This window comes from Citrus clementina, unplaced genomic scaffold (genome assembly GCF_000493195.1).
Source record: "Citrus clementina cultivar Clemenules unplaced genomic scaffold, Citrus_clementina_v1.0 scaffold_5, whole genome shotgun sequence".
Taxonomy (NCBI): domain Eukaryota; kingdom Viridiplantae; phylum Streptophyta; class Magnoliopsida; order Sapindales; family Rutaceae; genus Citrus; species Citrus x clementina.
In genome coordinates, this window is record NW_006262201.1 from 16,800,902 (window position 1) to 16,809,787 (window position 8,886).

General features: G+C 32.2%; 2 non-coding genes across 2 annotated transcripts; both read left to right on the plus strand.

The window, feature by feature from the left end:
* Positions 1 to 616: 616 nt before the first annotated feature.
* Positions 617 to 720, plus strand: LOC112098683. The gene has a single exon (XR_002905793.1). It is a non-coding gene; the product is annotated as a small nucleolar RNA R71 (small nucleolar RNA).
* A 6,098-nt stretch (positions 721 to 6,818) lies between these two features.
* On the plus strand, positions 6,819 to 6,927 carry LOC112098669. Its single transcript, XR_002905779.1, has one exon. It is a non-coding gene; the product is annotated as a small nucleolar RNA R71 (small nucleolar RNA).
* The last annotated feature ends 1,959 nt before the right edge of the window (positions 6,928 to 8,886 follow it).

An 8,886-nucleotide genomic window follows, 5' to 3' on the forward strand; every position in this document is an offset into this window, starting at 1 on the left:
GGTGCGGTTCTGTTGCTCAATCGTGGAGTGAGTAAGATTCTTGAGATTCTGGAATGAATCCTCCCATGGTCTGGGTTGAGAGTAATTCTGGTTTTGATTGTATGGTCTAAATGGGGGCTGAGAGGCTTGAGGATTTTGTGGAATTGGTGGAGCTGGAGCTATTGGTCCATTCTGTTGGAATCCTTGAGACCATGAAAAATTGGGGTGGTCTCTCCATCCAGGGTTATATGTGTTGGAGTATGGGTTGTAATTTGATGGCTTTCTCATTACACCTATGGCATTGGCTTGATCTGAGTATGAGTCATGGTCATGTGGCTCTGTTGATTTAGCAGTCGATAATGATGCTATTTGTCGAGAGAGACCTTCAATTATCGCTTTGACTTCTTTAATTTCTGAACTTGATTCGCCAATTTGAACCTCATTCACTCCTTTAATTCTTCTAGTAGTCCTGAGTGATCGACTCCGTTGTTGGGAATTATCTGCTTGTCGCTGGAAGAATTCCCAAATCTCTGATGCACTTTTTGACATTAGCTCTCCTCCACTCGTTGCCATTAGCCATTCTTGCACATTCGGCAATAATCCTTCCAAAAAGTATTGGCATTGGTGCCATTTCTCGTACCCATGATGTGGACACTTCAAGAGTAGCCCATTGAATCGCTCCCATGTTTCGAAAAATTGCTCGTCCTCTCTCTGGGTAAACTCCGAGATTTCCCTGCGAATAGCATTGGTTTTATGTACTGGGAAATATTTATTTAAAAATTTTGTAACCATTTGTTCCCATGATGCAATGCTATTAGCAGGCAATGTATTAAGCCATGAACGAGCTCTATCTTTTAAAGAAAATGGGAATAGTCTAAGTTTAACATCATCATCTGAAAAATTCTCATATTTGAATGTTTGACAAATGGCATGAAAATCATTCAAATGATTATATGGATCCTCATTTTCTAGGCCATAAAATGTAGGGAGACAATTTAACACACTAGGTTTTAATTCAAAACTCCTAGCAGCTACATTTGGGTATCTTATGCATGACGTGCTCAAATTAGCTAAGGGACTAAAATAGTCCTTAAATGGCCTCTCCTGTGGTGCTTGTAAATCCATTTTATTTTTAACGTATTTGTGTGTGCGAAGTGTTTTTTCTAATTCAAGGTCTATAGGTTCAAGATTAGGTAATAATGACCTACGACCATGCATGCAAAATAAATAAAATAAAAATAAAGATGCAAACAAAACAAAAAATAAAGATGGGAACAAAACAAATAAAAATAAAGAAGAGGGAGAAATTACGATACTAACCTTATTGCGCTATTACAACCTTTCTATAAAAATACACAAAAATAAATACGTGAAAGAAATTAACTAAAAATTAAATTAATAAGATAAACAAAAAAAATTACAAAGAAAAATAAATGGAAAATTAAATTACAAAATTTTAAAGAAGAGAAAAAGAAAAGAAATACTAACCTTTAAATGTAGATTCACTTTTTTTTTTTTTTTTTTTAATAATAAAAAAAAAATACAAGAAAACAAATAAAAGAAATTATTCACAAAAATTAATTCTATGAATTAAAATTACTTACCTCCCCGGCAACGGCGCCAAAAACTTGTTGTGCAAATTTTAATGTACTCGCAAGCGCACGAATCTATTGTAGTATAGACTAATGGTGATGAGTGTCGATCCCACGAGGAGGTGGATTTTAATTATATATAGAATTAATTTTGTAAATGGGTAGTTGGATTTATGGTGGAAATGATTTGGAATATGCTAATACTTAAATTAAAATGGCGAGAATAAATTCTAAAATTGGAATTGCAATGGAGAGAATAAATTGAAGAGAAAATCTATTAAATTGACGTACTTGGGTATCTGGATCCGTATCAACATGCATCATGGGCTAAATAATCCGTATTAATGCCAATTAAATCATGAGGGGGGAATCCACACCTCATGAACCACGCTCTAATCAATATGGTGCTAAGGGCTTATCGTGCCAAATAATAATAACCTTGTACCAGAGGGCCGGTGAAACCAAGGCGGTACTAGACAAGATTAGTATTATTTGTCGACGAGAAGTCAAAACATCCACAAAAACTAGAGGGGAAGAGAAAATAAATTTACCAAATAAAGCCCATGACACATGTTGAGACTTCACCTTCAACCCAAGCTTGAAAGAAAATTAGCCACTCATAATTGAACTAGGGGCAAAATGGGAATTTATTAAAATACGAAGAAAATACAAGATGGAGAAGGAATTATAGAAAATGGATCCCAAAAATGGATTCAGAGATATCAGATTAGGGGGGGGGAGGCCCCCTTTTTATAGATACATGGAGTAAATCATGGCCATCGGATTAAAAACAGTTTGGACGCTCAGGATTGCGCCACGTCATCAGTCAACAGTCCACGGTTTGACCACGCGGATGAACAGTAACACGGTTTGACCCGACTTTGAACAGTAACGCGGTTTGACCCGGATGAACAGTAACGCGGTTTGGTTGAAAATAATCCTGTGTAATGCATGCACCGTACGCGAGATTTTTCGTCCACTGATATGCTGCCACGTCACCATCAACAGTACATAAGAATTTTAGTCCAACAGGATCGTGACACCTCATCAGTCAATGCCACATCATCGGTCAATGCCACGTCATCATCCGTCTGTGTGAACAGTGTCGTGAACAGTAACGTATACAGTACCGTACACGTGAATAGTACCGTACATGTGAATAGTGCCATTTTTCCTTTTATGCTCCTCCTAAGGTTTTCGACCGTCCTGAGTTCAAAAGTGATGTCCGTTTTGCCGTCTGATCTCTCCTTTATTGTGAAATGACTATAATGCCCCTAAAATACATAAAATACTTAATTAAAATAAAACACATGTAATTAAATCACAAGAAGGTTAAATATATAAAAGTAAGGGTTGTTAGTAAGACTTAAAATGTAAAATGACGGTTTTCTCCTTTATAAATATGCATTTTCTAATACTCAACAGTTACCCCGGTGAAGTGGCGGATAACGGTACTCCGTGACAATCAAGTCGGTTATTTCAGTTTCCCATAATAACTTTGAATATGGTAGGCCAATAAAATCCACATTGCAAAATTTTAGCTGTAGTTTTTCTTGAAGAAAAGTGTCCACCGCATGCGTCAGAATGACAAAAATTATTGACACTACTTACCTCATTATCAGGAATGCATAGTTGAAAAATCTGATCAGGGCAATATTTGAACAAGTAAGGATCATCTCAATAAAATTTCTTTACTTCAACCAAATTTTTTTTCTTCTCTTGAGTATTCCATTGCAAAGGAATTTTACCTGTAATAAGGAAATTAACAATGTTAACATACCATGGTATTGAAGTAACAGATAATAAAAATTCATCAGGAAATGAATCATTGATGGGTGTTATATCAGTGCAGATTTCATATGTGAGTCTTGATAAATGATCAACAACGACATTTTTGGCACCCTTTTTATCTTTGATGGTGAGGTCAAATTCTTGAAGTAACAAAATCTAACGAATTAGTCTTGGTTTGGCATCCTGTTTAGTCATCAAATATCTCACAGCAGAGTGATCAGTTAAAACAACGGTTTTAGAACTAAGCAAATATGAGCGAAATTGTTTAATGCATACACCACAACAAGTAATTCTTTTTCAGTTGTAGAATAATTCATTTGAGTACTATCCAAAGTCTTACTCGCATAATGAATCACAAACGACTTACGATCTTTTTTTTGTCCTAAAACAGCACCAACAAAAAAGTCACTTGCATCACACATTAATTCAAAAGGCAAAGACCAATCAAGAGATTACATAATAGGTGCAAATGTCAAAAGGCAAATTATTTTCTCAAAAGATTTTTGGCAATCATCAGTCCATTCAAATGGTGCATCTTTTAATAAGTGGTTACGAAGTGGTTTAGATATGACACAAAAGTTTTTTATAAACCTCCTATAAAATTCTGCATGTCCTAAAAAAGATCGCACATCTCTAATTGTTTTTGGTTGTGGCAATTTAGATATGACTTCAATTTTTGCTTTGTCAACGTCAATTCCATTAATAGATATAACATGACCCAAAACAATTCCAGAAGTAACCATGTAATGGCATTTTTCCCAATTTGAAACGAGTTCTTTTTCAACACATCTTTTTAAAATGTTTTCCAAATTATCAAGGCAATCATCAAAAGAATTCTTAAACATAGTCAAATCATCCATAAAGACCTTTAAACAATGTTCAATCATATCAGTGAAAATACTTAGCATGCATCTTTGAAATATTGCAGGAGCATTACAAAGTTCAAACAACATTCTTTTAAATGCAAATGTTCCAAAAGGACATGTAAATGTGGTTTTTTTTTTTTTTTTGTCTTCAAGTGCTATAGGAATTTGATAATAACCTGAATATCCATCTAAAAAGCAGTAGTATGAATGTTCAACTACTCTTTCTAAGATTTGGTCAAGAAATGGTAATGGAAAATGATCTTTTCTAGTGGCTTCATTTAATTTCCTATAATCAATGCACATGCGCCAACTAAACGTAATTCGTGTTGGAATTAATTCATCTTTTTCATTTTTAACTACAGTGATTCCAGATTTTTTAGGCACTACTTGTGTAGGACTTACCCACTTACTATCAGAGATAGGGTAGATAATTCTTGCATCAAATAACTTAAGAACTTCTGTTTTTACTGCTTCTTTCATGTGTGGGTTTAATCTTCTTTAAGGTTGTTGACATGTTTTAGCATTTTCTTCCAAATTGATTCTATGTGTGCAAATTAAAGGATTAATACCTTTAATGTCATTTAAAGTCCATCCAATTATGTTTTTATTCTTTTTAAGAATAGATAGTAACTTACCTTCTTAGTCGCTTGATAAGGTTGAAGAAATCACAACAGGATAAGTTTGCTCTTCTCCAAGATAAGCATACTTCAATCCCTCTGGCAAAGGTTTCAATTCCAATTTAGGTGCTTCTTGTTGTTCAGTCTTTTCAATGATTCCAAGCTCCTCAAATTTTGGTTTCCCATCATCACTTTGTAAAGTCTGACAAGAATCAAACAACAAATTTATATTAGAAGTATCATGTTCAAGTTGTTTATTTGATTCAATCGAATTAACCAAACAAATATCACTAAGTTCAGAAAAACTCCATTTTTCAATATTCTCCTCTATACAAGATTCAAGCAATTCCTTTTGTTCATCAATTTCATCTTCATTCTCATTTTCCTCATTAGGTTGCCTACACATATTAAAAACATTCAATTCCAGAGTCATATTTCCAAATGAAAAATTCATTAAACCATTTCTATAATTAATCAAAGCATTAACAGTTGCTAAAAATGGTCGACCCAAAATTACAGGAATTGGTTTATAATTATTTACAACAGGTTCAGTTTCTAAAACAATAAAATCCACAGTGTATATGAATTTATCAACTTGTACTAAAACATCTTCTACTATTCCTTTTGGTATTTTAACTGATCTATCGGCAAGCAAAAGTGTAGTTGAAGTTGATTTTAACTCACCAAGACTAAGTTGAAGATAAACTAAATGTGGAAGCAAATTAACACTAGTACCAAAGTCTAACAAAGCATGCTCAATTTTGTGATCTCCAATAATACAAGAAATAGTAGGACAACCAAGATCTTTATATTTCAATTTATTATTAGTAGACAGAATGGTACTTACCTGTTCAACCATGAAAGCACTCTTTTTAACCTTCAATTTCCTCTTAACAATGCATAAGTCCTTTAAAAATTTAGCATATGAAGGTACCTGCTTGATTGTATCAAATAGAGGAATGTTAACTTTCACTTGCTTAAAGATTTCATAAATTTAAGAAGAGTGGTTTGATTTCCTTGGTTTATTCAATGCATGTAGAAATGGTGGTTCAGATGGAACATTAGTTATTTCTTCACTAGGTGTAAGTTTATCTAGTTCTTCCTTACCCTTTGAATTTTCATTTTCACAAGGTTCAGGAATAGGCCGATCAATAACCTTACCACTACAAAGAGTTATAACTGACTTAACTTGGTCCATGAGTGCATTTTGAATTTTAGGATTTGGTTGTAGTTGAGCTGGAAATTTTTCTTTTTCTTGAATTGTGAGTGCAGAAGCAATTTTAGCAAGAGCATCTTTCAAATCAAAAAAGGTTTGTCCATTTTGATTGTTAATAATATCTTGCTTCCTAATGAATGAATGCATTGTATCTTCCAATTTTTTCCATAGTTGTGGAACATATGGTACAAAAGGCTGAGTATTTTGAAAATTTTGTGGAGGTGGTGCTTGTGAAGATTGTGCATTATTATTATTCCTCTAACTAAAATTTCGATGATTTCTCCAACCAGGATTATAAGTTTGTGAATATGGGTTTGGCTTGTTAAAAGTGTTGATGGCATTAGCTTGATCATGCAAACATTCTTTTAGTGCAGGCAGAGTGTGACAATCTTGAGTAAAATGATCGTTAGAACTACAAACATCACATGCAATTTCTTGAACATATTTTACTTGATCACTTTTTTTATTTTCCAAAGCTTCAACCTTCCTAACTAGGGATGCAAATTTTGCTTGTAAATCATGATCTTCCCTAAGGTTGTAGATTCCTCTACTAGATGGAGATGGTTGTGGTTTATTAGTCAATTCAAAAGTTCCAACAGTATCCCAATGTTGTGCATTTTTAGCTAATTGGTCGAGATAATCTAGTGCATCTTCAGGATTTTTATCTTTAAATTCACCATTACACATCATTTCTACAACTTGTCTAGTTTGTGGTATTAAGTCCTCGTAGAAATAAGTGACCAATCGCCAAGTTTTAAAACCATGGTGTGGACATATGTTAAACAATTCTTTAAACCTATCCCAACATTGGTATAATGTTTCTCCATTTTTTTAAGTAAAAGAAGTGATTTGCCTTTTAAAAGAATTTGTTCTATGAAGTGGAAAGAATTTTTTCAAAAACTGTTCTTGCATGTTATTCCAAGTTCTTATTGATCCAGATCTAAGGTTTTGTAGCCAAGTTTTAACTTTATCTTTTAATGCAAAAGTAAAAAGTTTTAATCTAATTATGTTCATGTTACAATTTTGGTCTGTGTATGTATTACAAACTTCCTCGAAATCTCTTAGATGCAAATATAGATTTTTAGATTCTAAACCATGAAATGTTGGTAAAAGTTAGATAATACCTTGTTTGAAGTTAAATCGAGATGCTTCTGGAGGAAATGCTATACACGACGGTGCTCCGGTTCTTGTTGGATTCATGTAGTCTCTCAAAGTTCTCGGTTGATTGTGATCATGTTAAGATTGGTTGTCTCCTTGATCAATTGGAGGATTAAGTTGGCCTAAATTGTTTTCGTCTTGGATCTCGTCCATGATTGGTGGTGGTGATTGAGATCTATGAATTAACCTGCCACTTGAAGTGCGAGATCAACGTCTCATACAATAATTATATCACAAAGATAACAAACAAATTAGTAACACAAAAACTAAATGAAAATTGTAAAAAGAAAAAAATGAAAATTAAATATGCTAATAATATAAGTGTGCAAAAGAAAATTAATAACTTAAAATTAAATAACAATTTTGGTGGTTGAACCCACCAATTAAATTAACAAAAAAAAAGCAAAATAATAAAATAACTTAAAATTAAATAACAACTTTGGTGGTTGAACCCACCAATAAAAAGAAATAAAAAAACTAAAAATTAAATAACTTAAATAAAAAAATTAGTAGTTAGTTTGTTAAAAAATTAGTAGTTAGTTAAAAAAATTAGTAGTTAGTTTGCTTGGTCCAAATTAAGTCCAAGTCTAATTATTGTGAGAAATTGCGTCTAGGGATCTTATTGCAAATTATTGATAATTTTATAGCCACACCGGAAATTTTAGAAGTTTAAAACTGAACCATGTGGGATAAAAGTGAAGATTTGGAAAGATTTTAGGGTCAGAACGTAATTATGAGAAGAATGAGCAAGAAACGAGAATTGTTGGGGTGAAACTAGAATTATGAAAGATGTGGGGGTAGAAGAGAATTTAAGAAAAGGAAAAGGGGGCAAACGAAAATTTACACAAAAGTAACTAAAATAAAAGGAAAAATAAAACAAAATAAATACCTCTCCCTGGCAACGGTGCCAAAAACTTAACACGACTTAAAATGTATTTGATTTTCTCTCAAGTATAAGAGTGCCTAGTTATAATATATCTTAGTGAGTCCGAGGTCGATTCGCAGAGAAATGATTTAATTTGTTTATTTTATTTTATCTAAAATTTGAAAATAAAACTTAAATATAAACAACTTAATTTAAATAAAACTATGAAATTGAATTAGTTAGGATTGTGGATTCACTCTTAGTTGTAAATAAAACTTAATAAATTCTTTTTGCCTTTTTTTAGATTTATTGCCCAAAAGATTAATTATATAAATTATTATTATTTTCCCTTTCATTTTATGATGGATTAAGTATTCATTGTGCCAAAATTTAATTTTTCTACAATAAGTCAAAATACCATTTTACCATACCGTATATTAAGATAAAAAGAATTTATTGTGCCAAACTCCCTTATTTGTTTACAATAAATCAAAATTTCATAATATAAAATATGTATAAAATTAAATAGAAAATAACTTAATTTATAAAATTAAAAATTGAATTTGATTAAATCATATTTATTTCCTAAGAGTTTCACATTCCCCTAACTATTAATATTTAGCTAAGCATTTTTTTTAATAAAGGAAATTACTAAAATTGAAAAACACATAATTAAAAATGGAATTTGAAAATTGAAATAAAACTAATTTTATTGATTGAAAACAAATTACAAAGAGAGATGAGAAGAAGAATTTGGGGGGAAAGAAGAGAAGAAAAGGTGTGGAGGGGTGTGTCCACCCAA